General features: G+C 43.7%; 1 long non-coding RNA gene across 3 annotated transcripts in view; it reads left to right on the top strand.

The window, feature by feature from the left end:
• The first annotated feature begins 13,069 nt into the window (after positions 1 to 13,069).
• The window catches only part of LOC308466799, a 312,020-nt gene continuing 304,200 nt past the window's right edge, over positions 13,070 to 20,889 (top strand). Inside the window, exons 1-2 of one of the 3 annotated variants that reach the window (XR_013980952.1) lie at positions 13,070 to 13,198; positions 13,981 to 14,090. This is a non-coding gene — a long non-coding RNA (uncharacterized lncRNA). Of the gene's footprint in view, positions 13,199 to 13,276; positions 13,679 to 13,878; positions 14,091 to 20,889 lie in introns of those variants that run through there. The other 2 variants (XR_013980953.1, XR_013980954.1) reach the window with 2 other exon arrangements.

Here is a 20,889-nt window from a genome sequence, read left to right as displayed (position 1 = left end):
CAATATGTCTACTCTGAGTAAAATTTACTCGACTACTACCCATAACTTGGTCTCAGTTCTAATTCATATCCTAACAATTCTATCTTTAAACTGCCAACCTTGCCTGGTGGATTATGCGTCTCCCTGCAGTGTTGGAAGATTTCATGGCACCAGACCAAGAAAATTCAGTTGCTCCGAGGAAAAGGTGGATCCACTCACCAGTCTTTCCCATGTGCATTCACTGGCACAGGAACTTACATCAGATTGCCTAAACCCTGAGGAGACGACATTATCAGCAGATGCTGATTGCTGAACCACAGAGTCCTTGGAGTGTTGGGAAAGACCTAAGGTGGTTTCCCTACAGAACTATTTGATCCACAGAAGAAGGCAATGGCTGCAGAAAAGGGCAGTAGCCCTTTACTTGTCCCAATATGACATTTACTTGTCCCAATATAACAGGGCTTTAATCTTGATTATCAAATCCTGTTAGTTGCTTGAAGAGGTTACTGAGACAACTTCCTTTTTTTGTTTCAGCTACAACACTGCTAACTGTGGCCTGAACTGGCTCTTGTCCAAGGTCCTGATCTTGCATTACTTAAAATCTCATTCTCTCCTGTGTGTTTTAGAATCTGGGGCCTACTAAGCCCCATCTTCTTGGGCTATCATAAAATTGTAGACTTTTCTGCAAGGCTGTTAAAAGGAAGTCAGGGCCTATCTTATCAAAAGCTTGCTATCTTGATTTCCCCTTTTCCTGTTACAGATAGGTAGCCGTGTTGGTCTGCCATAGTCAAAATAAAAAAATCCTTCCAGTAGAACCTTTAAGACCAACTAAGTTAGTTCTTGGTATGAGCTTTCGTGTGCAAGCACACTTCTTCAGATACACTGCTACCAGTGTATCTGAAGAAGTGTGCTTGCACATGAAAGCTCATACCAAGAACTAACTTAGTTGGTCTTAAAGGTGCTACTGGAAGGATTTTTTTATTTTTCCCCTTTTCCTGGTTCACTTTGGTACTGCCTAGCCTGTGATGGTTTGACAGTTTCCCTCGTTATAATTGTTGACTTTCTTGGGACAGCTGCTTATTTTATGGATAATCTAATGATGGGTCATTGTTGGGTAGCCACTCTTTAGAGTGCTTGTGCAAATGTTTCCTTTATAAGAATGCTTGTTTAATTGCTTTCTGAGACAGTAGTCCAGGAGGTCAGTTTGTATCAGAATTCACAAAATTTTATGGCATTTGTTGTCCTTCAAATGTTTACAAAGACATCTGAACCCCTCCGTCCATATTTTATATACTTTCATACTGCTTAAATTCTTTTCAGTTCATGATTGCACATGAAAAATCCTTTGTTAAGACAATATTGCATGAAAGTCAGTAGCATCTATTTCTCTCTCAGTAACAATTGGTTTGCATGTGTTGTTCTGAGCATGCCATCCTCCTTGCCATGAACAATAACCTTTTCTCTGCAACAACTAATGAGAGCAGTATAAGGAACTGAAGCTAGGTGGGGGCTGATATAATAAGTTCATCATGGCATTGTAAGAACATGATTTCCAGTTCTAATACTCAAGCTCCAGTACAATAAGCATATCTCAAGGATACGGAATCCCAACAGAATGGTCAAAAGGAAAACATCCCTGTGACTGATGGAGTAGGCTTTCAGACAGGTAATCTCTTGCCCTGGGACCTTGACCCACATTCCTTCCCTTTAAAAAATAATGTAAAAGCCCGTATTCCGGGCACGGAGAAGCACAGAAGAACAGACAGTCATGAAAAGACTAGCTCTCGGGAAATGGGTTCACTGTATGGGCTCAGTCTGATTTGCTGGGAGAGAGGACTCTTGCTGAGCCTTAGGGAAGTAGATGTAGTGCTGTGAGTTTGAGAGAAAGAGAAAGAGAATATCCCTCTGAATTTTCCTTGCAGCTTTGCCACCTCCTCTAGTCCTCATGCTCTGTTAAGACAAAAATATTAGCAAACTTCCCACACAAGATATTGTTAGCAGCTGACAGCAGTCGGTGTTCTCACAGCACAGCATAAAAATCCACAAAGAGGAACAGCTCTTAAGACTCACATCCTTGTGCTTGATCACTGAGCTGTATTCGGCTTATATGTGAGATAGATTATTCAATTGATATTCACATTAAGCAGTGAGATCACTCTTCCAGCTTACCAGTAGTTCACCATACTGGGCTCAGCGTTTCATGTGTTGGTTGGACAAAATGCAGTTCTGTGCTCTTATGATAGCTGTTGAACAGTGGGTAGCCCAGCTCCCAGACTTCTTTTGGACAGGATGATAATATCTTTCTCCGAGGTTTTTAGGAACTTCTGATTTGGCTTTTCAAGTACAAGAGCAAATGGACAGCAGGGCTTGTATTGCGTACAAAGTAGAGATGTGCACAATTCAACTTGTATATTTATCCGTAGCTTTGGGAAACTGCCCAATCTCTTTCAGAGTCGGCTCCATGCATTATAAAGGGGACTCTAAAAAAAGGAAGTAAACTTTTTCTCCTTTTCACAGAAGTGGATAGAATTTTCAGGAAAAGCAACCCTTCCAAAATGGATCAAGCCTTCCAAATGGTAAGCAGATACATACAGGGGTTTTCATACAGCAAACCTTAAAATTTAGATTTATTTATTTTTTAAACAAAGGAGAAGTCTATAATGTTTTCATGTTTGTTCCAGAATTGGATGCCACTTGCAGCAAGGTCATCCTTCTGAGGAGATAAAGAATAAAATAAGGGCTGCAATGGTTTGCTCATAAGAGCAGACTTTCATGTTTGGGGGTGGGTGAAACAGGATTCATAGAGGCACTTTGTTAGTGGAGGAGAGAACACTAATCCCCCAGGAAAGACTGAAGTGGAGGAAATGTATACCCCCTCTAAGGATCCTGTTAACTCCAGGGACTGTTGGTGAAAATGGACATTTGCTTTCACCCCAGGCAGATTTTTTGATGCACAACCTCTTCTCATTGGGAGAGAGAGATCTTTCCATTGACTTAAATAGGGGAAGGAGCTGGTAGAAAAACTGGAGAGGGGAAAATGACACACACCCACCCACACACACCCAACAACCATGTTATAACAAAGGTCATTGATACAGGGTGGTTCTGTGTGCGCACACACACATAATGGATTTGGGGGAGGATTTCACTTAGCGGAAGGCATAGATCCACTTGAAAAACAAAAAAGTTTTTAACCCTTCCCCACAAATTGATGTACACTAAAAACTTGGTGTGCATCAAAAAGAAAGTTCCCCTGCCATCTAGTTAGACAGAGCAACTATATTCTGCAACTGTATCCCTGCAGAGCATGTGTGAATGTGTTGCATGCCTGAAAGCTTCTGAATATATGAAATTAATGCATCATTTCTGAAAACTGGTACTAAGGTCTCTGTGCACTTCTCCTCTGATCCCACGTGGCATTCATGACAAATTCGCCCTGAGTTTCTAGATACTACAAACTATTTTCTACTACTGAATTCTATTGAGACCTAATAAAATTGTACTGGAGGTTTTTTAGAGATTGTGTAGACCTTGCACTGGAAAACCCACTTCAGGGTAAAAGTAGTTTTGATCTGTTCCTTTGGTTCTTTAAAAGAAAAAAATGCTTAGCTTTACTATGAAATGAATAGTGTAGATCTTACATTAGTGAACAACTTTCCTGCTAATTCTGTTTCAGGATGCAACATAGCAACATTCCTTCAAATGGCCCATTAATGCATAACAGGACCACAAGTTGTGGGAGGCAGAAGGAGGATTTCAGAATGTATCATCCTTTCCACAGGGGTTGAATTATGGATAACACATTCTTAATTTCAGCCATGGCTATACTTTTGTGAAAATAAAAGAATAGCAATGTACATACATAATATTATGTTGTTCAAATCGTGTCAATATTATTTACCTCAAATTTCAATACTTAAATATAATATTAGTACAATTGTGGGGGGTTTTCCAGTCAATCCACAAAAAGATACTTTCAGGTGTATTAAATTGAGTCTACAGTTTAAATAGTGACTCTATACATGCCTACTCGGAACTAAGCTCCCTGTTTTTAATAACATTTACTCCCAGGTATGCATGTTTAGTGTTGCAGTCTTTAAAATGCAGTGTTTATTTGAAGCAGTAACTCATACAGCAACACATGTTTATAAATATGGAAAGAATTCACTGTACCTTTTGTTTCTTTGTGTTGTAAAAAAAACAACAGCAGCAGAATTGTCATAACCAAACTATTTGCACATCAAGTTCTTAATATTCTACAATTGCACATTATCTCAGGGAAGCTGGAAAGTTGGAAGGCCCTTGAGTATATAATATTTTGGAAGAATTAAATAATATTACCTCTGTACACTTTGAGTCTACAATCCTTGTGTTATTGATTTTATCCTCGCAATGAGCTTCTACAGATGTTGATGGCTTAGACAGAAAACCTTCATAAGCCTGAGGACCATTCATTTCTTGGCAACCTTTCAAGAGCCCCATGTTATTGGTGGATACTGAGGGATGTACAGTGGTACCTTGGGTTACATACGCTTCAGGTTACAGACTCCGCTAACCCAGAAATAGTACCTCGGCTTAAGAACTTTGCTTCAGGATGAGAACAGAAATTGCGCCACAGCGGCGCAGCAAGCCCTATTAGCTAAAGTGGTACCTCAGGTTAAGAACAGTTTCAGGTTAAGAATGGACCTCCAGAACAAATTAAGTTCTTAACCCGAGGTACCACTGTAACTGTGGGCAAAGCAATACATGTGAATTTTGCATCTGTACAAAAGGATAGTTTAGTCACACTTCTTCCATTAGTACTCAGGCATCTTTGCTGCCTGAGGTGCATGTGTGTGAGGATGTGGCACTGAAACATTTGTATCATCATGCACTGTGTGGTGGGTGAACCAGTCAAGACTTCTTAAACACCAGCCAGCTTCTCCTCCTCCTCTCTTCTTTCCAGTGGCACCCAACCCTCCCTTGCGCATAGTGTGATTCATTGCTCTCTTTGGGGCTTAGTAGGAATTTTTGGCATACCCACTGACTGGCACTGGTGGGTTGGGTTTCCCCCCCTACTGTTAGCACATATGCAGTACAATTAGTTTAAGTGTTTCTCAAATAGGTTGATTTGATCACTTTGGTGAGAACACTCAAGAAGGGGGAAAGTTCAGCAAGGTCACCCCTTTTAGGTATCACTCACAGTTGGGGGACCCAGAGGAAAGTTAGGGGCCACTTTTGAGATTATCCTGTGTAACCCATTCCAGAGTTATGGGGCTCTGGAGGCGGTGCTGAAGGACAGTCTCCTTGCCCTCAGGGTATGGCTGAAGAGGGTCAGTGGTATCACTGTACAGTGGTACCTCAGGTTACATATGCTTCAGGTTACATATGCTTCAGGTTACACACTCCACTAAGCCAGAAATAGTGATTCAGGTTAAGAACTTTGCTTCAGGATAAGAACAGAAATCGGGCTCCAGCAGCACGGCGGCAGCAGGAGGCCCCATTAGCTAAAGTGGTGCTTCAGATTAAGAACAGTTTCAGGTTAAGTACGGACCTCCGGAACGAATTAAGTACTTAACCCGAGGTACCACTGTAGTGTCATTTCCCGTTGGCAGAATTTGTTGGCCTATTGGCTGCAGGCTTTGCCTGATATGTTTATCATTAGTTCCCCCATGAATCGTTTTCCCTCTACAAGTGTTGGCGTTTCAAATAATAAAGTGGCCCATAATTCAACCTTGTGTCCAATTCTTTATTTTGTCTGTCAAGTCAGAAGTGCTTACCATCTGAAATGATGACCTTGCCTATTACTTTCTCTCTGGACTACTCTCGGGAGTGTGAATAAGGAAGAGCCATCACGAAGCAGTGAGCCCTGAATTCATGTTAATTTTACAGAGTTCATTTAACAAATCAGGTTTCGATATCATTCAGCTCAAAAAAGTTTGATCTTGGCTTCACAATTAAAACATTCGAGAATTTTAATTATGTAGGAAGATTACAGTTGTTTTTTTCTCATTAAACACCAGCAGGAATGTGCAATAGGTCAAGAATAATCAACAAAAATGGTGTTATTCTTCAGTAAATGAATAGTTTTTGAAGAATTTCTAAGTTCTTGATTAAAATACTTCTAGAAACCATTTTTTTACTTGATCACAAAGGGGTAACAGTCTCAAAAATACTTCATCTTTATCATTTCTGCAACAAAGTAATTGCCAATTAAAGGTAACAATATAATCAGTAGATTAGACTAACAGACTTTAGGGCCATAATAATGGGGGGGGGGTGGAATTGTTGTGTTATGACATTATTTTGCATAATTTACACAGTTAAATATCAAGCAACTTCTTAATATAAAATAAAGATTTTAAAAGTAGAAGCCCACAGTAGATATCTTATCACCCTCCCTCAAGCATAACACATGCTGATAACACTAAAGAGGACTCTTTGCGGATAGATGTAGCCTTAAATTCAATTTCATACATTTAGGTTGTAATTCTATATACATTTGCCAGGGAGTAAGTCCCACTGAATTGAATAGGACTGACTTTAGAGTACTCGTGTGTACCATTATTCACTCATATACAATGTATTAAGACAGTAATCTTAAACACATTTATTAGAGTGAGAGTCTGCTCAAACTCAGTGGTACTCTCTTCTGGGCAACCATGTTTAAGATCATGCTGAATATTTTAGTTTGTTTGTGTCTTTCCCTACCTTGCTGTGTTACAGCACAGATTGGCTCCCATCAGCAGCAGCCCACACAAAGACTTTCACATGTGCAAGGCTTCCCACCTCTCTTTCCCCCCAAATAGGCTCCAAGGGTGTCAGCAGAACCTGCAGAACAGCATGAAAGGGAGGAGATGGATGGATCGCTCTGTATAACAAGAGGAAAAGTTTGCACATTCAAAACAGTGCAAGGTTGAATACCTTCCAGAGAAACTCCAGTTGGCCTACAAGATCCGGTGTCTACAAGTGGGGAACCCTGGCTGAAATCTCCACTTGGACATAAAACCATGGGCCATCCACTATCATTATGAAGCCTATTTCATGGGTTTAGTGAGAATGAAATGTGCTAGCTCCAAACATGCCATACTTAACTCCTTAAAGAAGAACGGGGCGCAAATGTTATATATAGAACATTGTATCCTGTATTGAAAGGATTGGTGGCATTTTATATAAACCAAATTAGATCTACCAGAAAACAACATATTTACCTTCCTTCGGATTTCTTCTGGATTAAAAAGAGGCAAGGTCATAATTATACAGGCTGCTATCTAATGTGGACTAAGTAGACAACCCAGATAAGTGTTGTTGTCTTTTTACCTCTCTTCCACTTTTGTTTTCTTTGTCAGCACTAACTTAATATCCATTATTTATTAAATGTAATATCTGACCTCAGACACACTTTTCAAAGGTGCACAGGCCAAAAAAGAAAACAAGGCAGAGTGAGCCCCAAAAAATGCCTATGGAAGCTAAGTCAGCAGATTCAGTACTCTGAGCCATTTGCAAAGATGCAGGTGCACAAATCACTCTTGCCTCAGAAGAAGCACAGCATGCAGTTGGCTCAGAAAGAAGTAAAGGTGATTTCCCTCCTCCTTTCAGGACGAATACATTTTCTATTTAATTTGAACCACTTCTCATCACACAAAACTGAAAGATAATTTCAACTAATTTTTCTGAGACCCTAGCAAGCAGAAAGGAGGTCTTTCATTGTGTTTAGCATATCAGAGAGATAACAATCTCAAGAGTGTAGCATTCTTGCAGCTTATCTCATGTGAAATTAGTGCACTACAACTGGATCCCTCTCACCTATCAATTGCTAATCAGATCTAGAAGTAGCATTTAGCAGAACTTCTTTTTAATTGATTAAAGCCATTTGTGTTGTCTGGATCAGGTGCACAATACAGTGGTACCTTGGGTTACATATACTTCAGGTTACATACGCTTCAGATTACAGCCTCCACTAACCCAGAAATAGTGCTTCAGGTTAAGAACTTTGCTTCAGGATGAGAACAGAAATCGTGCTCCGGCAACATGGCGGCAGCAGGAGGCCCATTAGCTAAAGTGGTGCTTCAGGTTGACTATGCGGTCTTGACTATGCTACCACTCAGTGGATTTGTAACTGGCTGACTGACCAAACCCAAAGGGTGCTCATCAATGGTTCCTCTTCATCCTGGAGAAGAGTGACTAGTGGGGTGCCACAGGGTTCTGTCTTGGGCCCGGTCTTATTCAACATCTTTATCAACGACTTGGATGATGGACTCAAGGGCATCCTGATCAAATTTGCAGATGACACCAAACTGGGAGGGGTGGCTAACACCCCAGAGGACAGGATCACACTTCAAAATGACCTTGACAGATTAGAGAACTGGGCAAAAATAAACAAGATGAATTTTAACAGGGAGAAATGTAAAGTATTGCACTTGGGCAAAAAAAATGAGAGGCACAAATACAAGATGGGGGACACCTGGCTTGAGAGCAGTACATGTGAAAAGGATCTAGGAGTCTTGGTTGACCACAAACTTGACATGAGCCAACAGTGTGACGCGGCAGCTAAAAAAGCCAATGCAATTCTGGGCTGCATCAATAGGAGTATAGCATCTAGATCAAGGGAAGTAATAGTGCCACTGTATTCTGCTCTGGTCAGACCTCACCTGGAGTACTGTGTCCAGTTCTGGGCACCACAGTTCAAGAAGGACACTGACAAACTGGAACATGTCCAGAGGAGGGCAACCAAAATGGTCAAAGGCCTGGAAACGATGCCTTATGAGGAACGGCTAAGGGAGCTGGGCATGTTTAGCCTGGAGAAGAGGAGGTTAAGGGGTGATATGATAGCCATGTTCAAATATATAAAAGGATGTCACATAGAGGAGGGAGAAAGGTTGTTTTCTGCTGCTCCAGAGAAGCGGACACGGAGCAATGGATCCAAACTACAAGAAAGAAGATTCCACCTAAGCATTAGGAAGAACTTCCTGACAGTAAGAGCTGTTCGACAGTGGAATTTGCTGCCAAGGAGTGTGGTGGAGTCTCCTTCTTTGGAGGTCTTTAAGCAGAGGCTTGACAACCATATGTCAGGAGTGCTCTGATGGTGTTTCCTGCTTGGCAGGGGGTTGGACTCGATGGCCCTTGTGGTCTCTTCCAACTCTATGATTCTATGATTCTATGATTCTAGGTTAAGAACAGTTTCAGGTTAAGTACGGACCTCCGGAACAAATTAAGTACTTAACCCGAGGTACCACTGTATGCTGTTTGGGCCAAATGTTTTGCACAAGTGGCTGCAATGGACAAGACATGAATGTTATGTAACACTATGACTTTTATATAATCAAATACATCTTGAAAAAGGTAAAAAAAATACCATATAAATGGATCTGGGAACAATTGGGGGGGGGGAGGTGTTAACAATATGCTGCCCAGAACCCCCATCCCATTATAGAACTAATACATTATTAGGCGATAAGCAAAATTAATTTCAGCTAAAGAGCAAATGTAATGACTAGAGATTACTTTATGAGGACATCATATTTGAAATATCAGAATTAACTTCCCTAGTTTAAAAAAACATGCAGGAGAAATAGACAGTAAGTTTAAAAAATATAGAGAGCAGTCAGTGATTGAAACTTTGGGAAATCATGCAGTTCCGTGTTTGCCCTTTTTTATTCAACACATTGACAAGGATGCTATTGGATTTCTCATTAGTGTTGAGAGATACTTTAAAAGCAGACTCGCTAACACTAAGCAGATTTGCATGCATGTGGACTGAGGCCGTTATTGGAGTCAGGACCTCCAATAAGGAGTGTTGCTACTTTTTTACATGCTCAACTCATGAAAATTAATCAGATGAAGACTTTCACCAACTCCTGTTTACAGAAAACAACTGGCCTGCTTGATGTCAAAGGTACAAGCAAGTAGATTCAGTAAGCTCTTTTGGGTTTTATGGGTTTCAGAGCTGAATTCACTTCACCATGTAGTCTAGTATTTATATATATGCTTCCCATTATGTGTGAAGGGCACATGTGTTGAATTAGATAGTATTTAATTTTAAAACTCTGAAGCCAAGAAAGGATTAGGTTCTACAATTTCTTTAAGAAGTGAATCTAAGGATGTAGGAAGCTGCTTTCTACCGAATCAGATCATTGATACATCTAGCTCAGAGTTATGTACACTGACCAGCAGCAGTTCTCCTGGGTTTCAATCCCACCTGGGATTGAACTTGCTACCTTCTGCATGCAAAACAGATGCCCTGCTACTGAATTTATACATGCCACTCAGACCTAATGGGAAAAGAGCTTCAGATCATGGCCACTGGTCCCATCACCTCCTGGCAAATAGAAGGGGAAGAAATGGAGGCAGTGAGAGATTTTACTTTCTTGGGCTCCATGATCACTGCAGATGGTGACAGCAGCCACGAAATTAAAAGACCCCTGCTTCTTGGGAGGAAAGCAATGACAAACCTAGACAGCATCTTAAAAAGCAGAGACATCACCTTGCCAACAAAGGTCCGTATAGTAAAAGCTATGGTTTTCCCAGTAGTGATGTATGGAAGTGAGAGCTGGACCATAAAGAAGGCTGATCGCCAAAGAATTGATGCTTTTGAATTATGGTGCTGGAGGAGACTCTTGAGAGTCCCATGGACTGCAAGAAGATCAAACCTATCCATTCTGAAGGAAATCAGCCCTGAGTGCTCACTGAAAGGACAGATCCTGAAGCTGAGACTCCAATACTTTGGCCACCTCATGAGAAGAGAAGACTCCCTGGAAAAGACCCTGATGTTGGGAAAGATGGAGGGCACAAGGAGAAGGGGATGACAGAGGATGAGATGGTTGGACAGTGTTCTCGAAGCTACCAGCATGAGTTTGACCAAACTGCGGGAGACAGTGGAAGACAGAAGTGCCTGGCGTGCTCTGGTCCATGGGGTCACAAAGAGTCGGACACGACTAAACGACTAAACAACAACAAACTTAATCACAAATGACAATCTGATAATCCAATTGTATTTCAACTAAAACAAGTTGAGGAGCACATCCATTTGACTACATACGGTACCTTTTACAAAAAGAAGTAACATACTTGCAAATTCGGGTGCTATTGTTATTGTTTATTTCTTAATTTTATATACCACCCTGTACTGGCAGGTCTCAGGGTGGTTCACAAGATAAAATTACAATATAGAAACACAAAACACATAATCAAAATATAAACAGAATAGCCGTATAGCCCCCCAACACATAAAAACAGTTTAAAACTTTTTTAAACAACAACAACACAATTAAAAAGTAGTTTAATTGTGTACACCACATATTAGTTGGGAAAACACTGTGTTTTTAAAGATGTGCACATATGACAGGGAGCCCAGATCATCTGATTCCTTGGCACATGCTTGCAACTTAAAAAAAAATATGCATGTGCATATTTACATGTTTAAAATCTAATGAATCCAGGGGCCACTAGACAAATACTGGCTGGGTCTTCCATTCATTAGCATACCTTATTCATTAGCATACCGTTTTGTGCACATTGCCCAGAGAATGCACAAAACGGGAGTTGAGGTGTGCCCATTCCACAGAGCCTGCGGGGAAGTTACACATAGTGATAGGGAAATGTGCACAGTTTCCTCTTCAGGGAAGGATTATGTACAAGACCTGATGGATGTACATACTGTAATGGCCCTTTGCTTTGCACACCAACGACTCAACTTATCCCTCCATCTGTCTCTCTCTCCTCAGAAAGACACAGACTTCTTGCAAGGTCCTTAAGTCTTGTGCATTTCCTCCAGGTAAAATTTCCCAAGACATTAACAGGGTGGAGAAGATCCCTTAAGTGGGGGGAAGCGGGTGGAGAAGCCGCCTCGCCTTTGCTCCGAGAAGGCTGCTAAGGCGAGAGGGCCGCACCGTGAGGCGGCGGCGGCCCCGGCGAAGCTGAAGCCCGAGAAGAGTTGGGAGTCGAGGCGCACGCTTGAGCAGCAGTCAAAAGCTATGATATCGACACGCTCAGCTGCATCTTGTTAAAAGCTTCCTGCGGGTTGGCAGAACGAAATCTTTATTTAAAACACACAAAGTATCGTCAAGGGAGAAAGAAGCGGAAGGGGGAAGACGGCGAGGGGGCGGGTTAGGTTGGAAGGGGGGAATCGACGCGCGCTCTCGGTGAACCCAGCAAGCGAGGGAAGCGAGCGAGGGCAACCGGCAGGAGGAGCACACGCCGTCGCCGGGTCGGGCGCGCCCGAGGCGGGAAGCACCGGCAGGGCGGGTCCTGTTCGGCGCTGCCCCCTCGCTCTCGTCCGACGCGCTCTCCTCCTTCCCTTGTAAACGCAGCTCCTTGAGGGAGAGCGAGGGCCTTCCTCATATTAATAGCCTGGGAATCATCTGTGCTTACACTTGGAAGAGATCGTGAGGGGGGAGGCGGGAAACCAGGCAGCTCCTCTGAAACCACCCATTCCCAGCCTTCTTAAAAGTGGTGACTAGGGTCATTAGCACCGTGAAGGTGTATTATTTTCATGCCTGCATCGTCCAGGGCGGCGCGGAGTGGGGAGCAAGAGGAGATAAACCCGCCAAAGAGGGAGGGAGGGAGGGAGGGAACAGCGGCGGGTTTTAGGACAGCAGGGAGCTGGCCGTTGTATCTGAGCGTAACGGGATAGCGGAGAGAAGGTCCGTCTGCCTCTGGGCCCCGTTTCCCCTCACCGAGCGGAGCGCGCGCGCCTCGAAGTGCGCCAGCGGGGGAAGAGGCGCGAGGCAGAAAGTTCATGAAGATGTATGCTTGTCTTTTCGCAGGAGGGGGGAGAGACAACCTCCCCCCCCCCCAGCCAAATCGCGGGTCTTATATGAGGGGGTCACAAAAGGGAGAGGTGGAGCTGCTTCTTGTCAGGACTGAGAGGAGCGCGGAATAAAGTGGCGCCTGAAGTGACAAGCGTGAGAAAAGGAGGGTCACTTTCCAGAGAGACCGCCTTTGTGTTACACGTGTCCCCCCCCCCCCAGAAAGCATTCCGACACCTTCAACCTGCCGCCACCCCTCTTCTCTCTCCCCCCCCCACCCCTTTCTTGGTTTGTAAAGCGCCAACAACCGTCTCGAGACGATATTTTTTTCCGCTCCCTGGGCGGTCTTTCCTTCCGCACCTCAGAGCGCCCCCCTCTTCCTTTCCCCTGCGGCTTTTGGCCGAGTATAGGCAGGCACCGGCGAGCGCGAGAGAAAGAAAGCGCCTCGCCTCGAGCCGCTGCCAGCCATCAAGTGGCTCGTTAAGGAAATGCAGGTGAGTGTGAGGAGAGAGGCTTCGAGCTGCTGCTGGTAGCGGCGGCGTTGGGGATGAGCCCTAGCGAGGGAAAGAGACGAGCTCGTCTTTGCGCGTGTAAGGAAGGGAACGCTTTTTGTGTGTGCGTCGCTGCCGCCGCCGCCGCCGCCTTTCCCTCTCGCCGGCGGGAGGAGTGCGCCGGTTGCCTCTCTCTCCCCGCGCCCTGAGTGGGTTTCTTCGGAGGGCTGCTCTTCCACAGCACCGGCGTCGACTCCCCGCTATCCGTTTGCTCCGCTTCTGCCAAGGAGCTCCTGACTTCCCAGCCTCCGCGCTCGCTCGCGCGCGCACACACAAACACACATTCCTCCTCTCGCCGTCCCTCGCCTTTTATTTATTTATTTTGCCCCCTTCTTCTTTCTTTTTAAAAAAAGAGAAATCTTTCTCCTCGCCACCACACTCCTCCTCTTCTTTGGCAGCCTCAGCGCGAGGGGAGAGTTGCAGGTACCGTCTTCGTCTTCTTCTTCGCGCCCTGGCAGAGCGGCGAATTGGGCACGGCGCGCGCGAGACCCTCTCCTGAGTTATTTATTGAGGGGTGGGAGAACGGCACCCGCTTCGCAATTGCGAGGAGAGAGGGAGGGGGGAAGGAGAGCACTTGAAGCGCCCGCCCGCCCGCCTCTCGCCCCTCCTCCCTCTCGCGCTCTTCTCCCCCTCCCTCCCCCGCACCCAGCCCTCCTCGCACCCGCAATCTTCTCTCGGCACCAAAACAAACCTGCTGGGCGTGTGACATGTGGTTGTCTTTGCAGTTCATTCGTGGCCTTTGTGGAATAGGAGCTCTGCTCGTAAGGTGACCGGCAGGAGCGGAAAGGAAAGACTCCTTAAGATTTTCCGGAGAGGTCCGAGCTGGCTGCATTTAGTAAGTCGGTTTTCTTTCCTCCTACACTCTTTATTTTGTGTTTTGTCTCTTTCATCCCGTCTGCCCCGTAAGCAGATGCGATGCTGTACATATACAACATCGCGAGTCATGTAACTTAGGGGCGGCGGCGGCGACCATTGGTAGTGTGCATGGGGTGGGGGGTGGGGGGGAAAGAGTGCATTGAGCTTTTTTTATTCCTCCTTTTTCTATATCGTGAAGCTCAAACGCCAGAAGAGTTGCAGGAGCAATGCTGTTGCTTTTGCTGGAGATGTTACGTCCCGAGTTAGGACATATAGGAACATTCATCTGAACCAGCCCTCCCCCCCCCCCCCCGTTTTCCAACAAAGAGATGCTCTTCCGTAGACACCTAGAGGATTTTAAATGGAAAGGTAGCACTAGGTGTCAGTTAAGTCTTCAAGTACCAATACATGGTAGCAATATAGTCTTGTGGTTTACTTGCTTGGATACAGTTTGTCTTTACCTTAGCCCCGTTCTTGGCTACCCTTGCCTTTTGAGACAGATTTGTAAATGTTAAGCATTGCCTACATCAAAACAGTGTTTTGATTTGAAAGTGGCACACGCAGGACACAACTTAGGCTCCAGATGCAGTGTTATTTTGTGCTGAGAATCTGTGTGTCCTGTGGGAGAATGAATTTGGACAAGGCCATGGAGGCTGTGTGATTGAGGTTAGTTAATGACAAGGAAGTAAGAGCTTTGCCTGACACAAGGGGTACCATCTTGGAGCCTAAGAAACATCTCTGCATTAAAAAAAAAAGTTTTAAGAGCCTTATTCCACTTGGGTCAGACAGACGGATTGTAGCTGGTTTGGTTTGGGTTTTGTTGACCACCTGAAGGGGATCTGAGGATTAACTGATTGCAACTGGACAAAATAATGAGCAGTGAACATAGCCAATCCAAAAAAAGTGTGTGTACACACGAACATATATATAGAGAGAGAGAGAGAGAGAGAGAGAGAGACTGTTTTCAAATATTTAATAAAACCTTTGTCAGTGGAAATAGAGTTGAGTCAGTTCTGAATGTACTAGGTTGAATCAATAACATCTCAGCATTGTTTGTTATTGCCAAATGGATTTTGATTAGAATAATTTTGAGCTCCTAGGCAAAAAAAAATGGCACATGCTGCGGATCGCAATATCTACAGTCATGAATTAAACTCTCTTTTTTTCTAAAATAGAAACTACCTGTCTCATGAAAGATGATGTGGCAGCAAAAATTATTTAATGAGTAATGCTTTCATTGTTTTAATATTCCCAAGGTATTGAGGATTCACTATTTTCAGAGTTCCAATACCCTAGACAAACTATATTGAACATGCATTGCTCCCAAGTTCAAGTGTGACCATTAATGGTTGATTTTGAAAGTTTCCTCCTTATACTACTGCCAATGGCTGTACTGAAACATGAAAGTTTTATTTCTTGCAATACCAGTTTTCTCACTAGCACTTCTGATCAGATTTGTAATATGCACTGTGCTAAGGCCAATTAGGCAAAACTGGCTTAAGATATTAATACTAGCACAAAGTATTGCTTGGCATGTACAGTTAAGTCAGAATTGCTTACAGTTACCAAAAAGATAATGATGGGAGTACTAGGAGAGCGTAGACTGCTAGTTCTAGGAAGAATGAATTAATGTTGGCTTCATGGTAGCTGGATTAGAATAGTTTTAAACAGCAGCATTTGTGGCCATCTAAAGGTTATTTAATGGTCTTTGAAACATGAAACAACTGAATGTAAGAGAGCTTTTCTTGCAAAAAATAGGTGTCTTGTCAGGAATTGTATTGAGACTACACGAGATGGTCAGGTTCGGTTGGCTTATTAATAAAAGTGGTTCGCAACACATTAATGTATTCAGCCAAGCCAAGGGATTTGTTTGCTAGTTTTGCAGAATATTGTTTAGCACAGCAGTGCTGACTATTGTTGTTTGAGACTAGGATGCATTATCATTTTTTGAAGCATTTTCTGGAAACTTTTTCTTCTTTTTTTGGCATGTTCTTTGAATGAGCACACATATGATGGGAATGCTGAACCCTGTCTTTGAAAATTATATTTATATCACTGGAATGGCTTGATATAATTTTCCTGAAATGTATACTTGTGCATATTGTGTTTAATATCATGCAATTACGTTTTGATAGTATAAAATACAGGTGAACAAGAAACTGTTGTGGGCCAGTGCATTAGGGCACAGAGGAATTATGGGGGTAAAACCTTCTTCCCCTTTTGTGCTGTAAAGGTACTTGCATTTTTTAAGAGGATAGAATAAAGTTGCTGGTGTCAGCAGTAATGCATTTCATTATGCAATTGTTCTTGTTATTCAGATCAGATAATGGCCTGATGAAATACATAAGCAGTCTACAGGGAATGAATGATTAATTTCTCTAACGTGTGCTTACTATAGGACTTCTAATAAAGTACTGTCTACCAGTTCTTGCTTACAGTTGCAGTTAGTGGAGAAAAATAGTATTCTGTACTTACTGTTGTTGTGTTAGTAGCACTCATTTATTCTATTAAATAAAAGAGGATCCTGAATTCAATAAGTTTGGCCTAATTCGTAAGAATAATAAGGTACAGCGATGACCCACCAATTCATTTTGTGTAACCTGTGGGTGTTCTGAATAAGCAAAAAGCAAACAAGCATGATGCTCATGTAAAAATGGCATATGAAACATATTGTTAAATACAGAATGTCTAGCTATTTCTTATAACTAGGTGTACCTTTTAATAACTTTCTTCCCAAGTTAAAAACAAGCAAACATCCTAACATAACTACTAATGACTCGAGCACAAAGCATTCTAATAGTTTCAGGCGTACTCTTGAAAATTATTGAAAATATTCAGTAAGTTAGATTCTTATTATTTGTCGTCCACGGGCATTGCATTTTAAAAAGTTTTATGTTTAGTATGTGTCATGAAAATCGACTAATCTGTTTAGGATAAGCCGTGAGGATTTTTTTTTTTTTTTTTTTTTTTTGGAGCAAAAGAATGTAATTTGTCAAATCAACTCCATGAAAACGTAGCATAAACAGAGATGTTAAGAGTATCAGCTGTTGGAGCCGGTTAACAATGTAAGGTTTCACTGAGTTCATTCCAGCCATCTTCTGCACCCCCACCCCACCCCAATAGTTATTGTTGGAGTGACAAATTTTGTAAAGTACTTAAGCTGATAATTTTTTACCTCCAAGAACTAGTAGATAATTCATATACCTTAGAGGTCTTTCAATCCATTTTACATTTGGCTCCCTCCCAACAAACAGATGCTTTTTGCTTTTTTAAAAAAAGTAAAGCATAAAATGCATTTTTATTTTTGAAAGTTTTCCTGGTTTTCTTTCATCAGCATGAGGTTTTCTGGTAGGATCTTTGTTGAAGTTGATGAAGAACTGTTTGTTTTAGGCAAAATTAAACTGAAGGAATAATTGCATCGTTTGGCAAGGCTCTAAACCTTTCTGGGTTTGTAATGTAAATTTCAGGGTGTTTTTCTATATAAAGTGAGCACACCCAAAATCAAGAAGATAAAGGAAAGTCTTGCTCATAATGGGTATCTCAGTAGTAAAGTTTTGGATTAGCACAATATAATAATTATTTTTGAAATTCTAAGAACAGAACTTGTGCAGCTTAATCTTATAGATCTACTAAAAGATCATTGTCAGTTCAATGGGACTGATTCTCAAGTAAGCATGCATAGGATTGCAGCCTTGGTATATGAAGTACTTTATATGAGTTTTGTAGTAATAGCGGCTTTGATACCATAACAGTATATGTAATATGTAGTGTATTTGTATATGGTGACCTGAGACAACATTATAAAGTGCAATGCTAGTATTTTTAGATACATTACCAAGTCAACATGTTTTAACCGGCAAACTACTGTGTTGTGGATGAAACTGGGTTCTCCAGTTTATACTAAGATGTATGAATTGAAGTTCAGCTGAGCATTTGGCCCTAGTTAAGTTAAGCAATTGGCCTATTAAAAATTTAAAGAACCACTTCTATTAATGCTATCATTTATCAAATTGCAGTGAATTTTTCAGTTGTCGGCCACTGTTAACTAGAAGTGCAATTCCACAAATTGCAGCTGCTATTAAATAAGTTTGATGTATTGTGGCAAGTATTCGTGATAAAAGCTGCAAATAATTCAGTTTTATCAAAATAAATTGTGATGGGACGATGAGCTGCTTGTGTGTAAAATCCTAGTCCCTCAGAGTTTGGTCAAGTTTGCAAACCTCTGTCTGTAACGGAGCCCCTTAAACATGGCTCCGTCAGTCGCTGGCAGATTCCGACAGTGGTTGCTTTCGGAATCGCTTCCAACATAAAAGCTCCTTAACGGAAACACGTCTTCTGGACTCTCTGCGTGACAGTTTCCGGCGAGGAGTGGGTGTCCCTACAGGAGGTCCTGAAACCTCCCCACTGTTTTCGCTGGAAGTGTCTCTGAGCCATCCCTCCAGCTCCCTTTCCCTCAGCCCAGCTCCTCTCCCCCTACTGGTTCCCTCTTCAGCTGCTGAGTCTCTCCCAACCTGTGTGAGCCCTTTCACTTCCCTTCCTTCCGATGGCAGTTCCCTGACATCCACCTCCCCTCCAGGGCCCCCTTCATCCCCTCTCGCCCCCTCCTCTACGGGCGGTGAGGAGGCAAAACCCCGGAATGAACTTCCTTCATCTTCCGATGTCCCGAACACTTCTCTCCACCTGTTGCGGTTCCTGGTCTCGAAGTACTCCTCCTCCTCAGAGTCCATCTCCCCTTCCCCTTCCGATTCCGAGAATCCTTCCAACTCCTCCTCCTCATCGGTGGTCCCAAAGTATTCCCTCCGGAACCTCTCCACAGGCTGAGGTTTCCTTGGGAACCTTTGATGGAACGTTTCTATCAATACCTCGTCATTGATATCTTCTGCCATTACCCAAGTGTTTTCTGACTCCGGTTCTCCTTCCCACGCTACCAAATACTCCACCTGATCCCCCTTCCATCTGGCGTCGAGGATTTCTGCCACATGGCTGCTGCATTCCCTTTCTTCTATGACCGGTCCCCGAGTGGCCATCCCTTCTCGTCCCCCCTCATACGGTGACAGTAACGACCTGTGAAATACTGGGTGCAGTTTCATGTGGTTGGGTAACCGGAGCCTGAAAGCCACTGGGTTGACCTGTTGAATGACCTCAAAGGGACCCAATCTCCTGGGTCTTAATTTCTTACAACCTCCTTTGAACGGCAACCCTTGGGTTGACAGCCACACCCTATCTCCCACCCTTATGGTTTCACCTTCCCTTCGGTTCTTGTCTGCCTGCCTCTTGTATTCTTCCTTCGCCCTTTCTAAGTTGAGTTGGAGCTGACGATGGATTGCTTCCATTTCTTCTACAAAATGCTCGGCTGCCGGGACACCCCATCTCTCCCCTTCTCCCCCTGGGAAAGCCCTGGGATGACACCCATAATTAGCCAAGAAGGGGCTCATCCCTGTGGACACATTCTCGGCATTGTTGTAGGCAAATTCCGCCAGCGCCAACTTTTCTACCCAGTCATTCTCTCTGTCATTGACATAACACCTCAGGTATTGCTGGAGGACCCCGTTTGCTCTTTCCGCCTGCCCGTTGGTTTCAGGGTGCCGGGCAGTCGAAAAGTTGACCTCCACCTGCAGTAAGCTCATGAGCTTCCTCCAGAACCTGGAAGTAAATTGTTTTCCTCGGTCTGAGACCACCCTCAATGGCACCCCGTGCAACCTAAAAATGTGTTCTACAAATAACTTCGCTGTCTCTTCCGCCGTGACTGCATGCGAGCAGGCTACAAAGTGGCACATCTTTGTTAGTAGGTCTACCACCACCATGATGGCTGTTTTCCCCTTGGACTTCGGCAGATCAGTCATAAAATCTATCGACACTGCCTCCCAAGGTCGTTCTGGGGTTGGTAAGGGTTCTAATAGCCCCGCCGGTGCCCGCCTCTCCCCTTTGGCTCGCTGGCATTGCTCACACCCTCTTACATACTCCCGTACATCTTCCCTCACCTTAGGCCACCAAAATTCCCTGGTGACCAACCACATGGTTTTGTGTTGTCCAAAATGCCCCGCCGTGGGGCTGTCGTGCAACTGCTTGAGTACCCTCCCCCTTAAGTCTCCTTCAGGGATATACAGTGCCCCTTTGTAATACAAAGCTCCATTTCTTTCCTCGAAACCCCCTGGTTCCTCTCCCTCACCCCTAAGACCTCTGAGCTTATTCTGGGCGTATTCATCATTCTCTGTTTCCTCTACCAGTTCTCTTTGTCCCACCAATGCCGCCCCACACACCCAGCGGTCCTCTGGAATGACATGTCTCTCTTCGGGTGCTCCCTCCTCCTCCAAATATTCCGGTTTGCGTGAGAGAGCGTCCGCCCTAATGTTCTCTGGGCCTGGCACGTAACAAATCTCAAAGTTAAATTTGGAGAACTCCTGGGCCCATCTCACTTGCCGTTGGTTGAGCACTCGTGCCGTCCTCCAATACTCTAGGTTCTTGTGGTCAGTGCACACTTGCACCTTATGTTGTGCGCCAATTAGCAGGTGCCTCCATCTCCGGAACGCCTCATGAATGGCTAGTAGTTCTCGGTCATACACCGTGTAGTTCCTCTCGGATTTGTTCAGCTTTCGCGAAAAAAAGGCACACGGTCTCCACTCTGACTCCTCCTTCCCTGGCTGCAGAAGCACCGCCCCAATCGCTCTGTCTGATGCGTCAGTTTCCACTCTCATCGGTTTTTGTAAATCCACATGCAGGAGTTGTTGTTCCGAGGCGAAGGCCCTTTTTAGTTCCTCAAATGCTCGCTCCGCCTCCTC

The sequence above is a fragment of the Podarcis pityusensis genome (genome assembly GCF_964106645.2).
Source record: "Podarcis pityusensis genome assembly, chromosome: 17".
Classification (NCBI taxonomy): domain Eukaryota; kingdom Metazoa; phylum Chordata; class Lepidosauria; order Squamata; family Lacertidae; genus Podarcis; species Podarcis pityusensis.
Note: the sequence above shows the minus strand (reverse complement) of the source record. Positions and strands in the feature narration are given on the sequence as shown.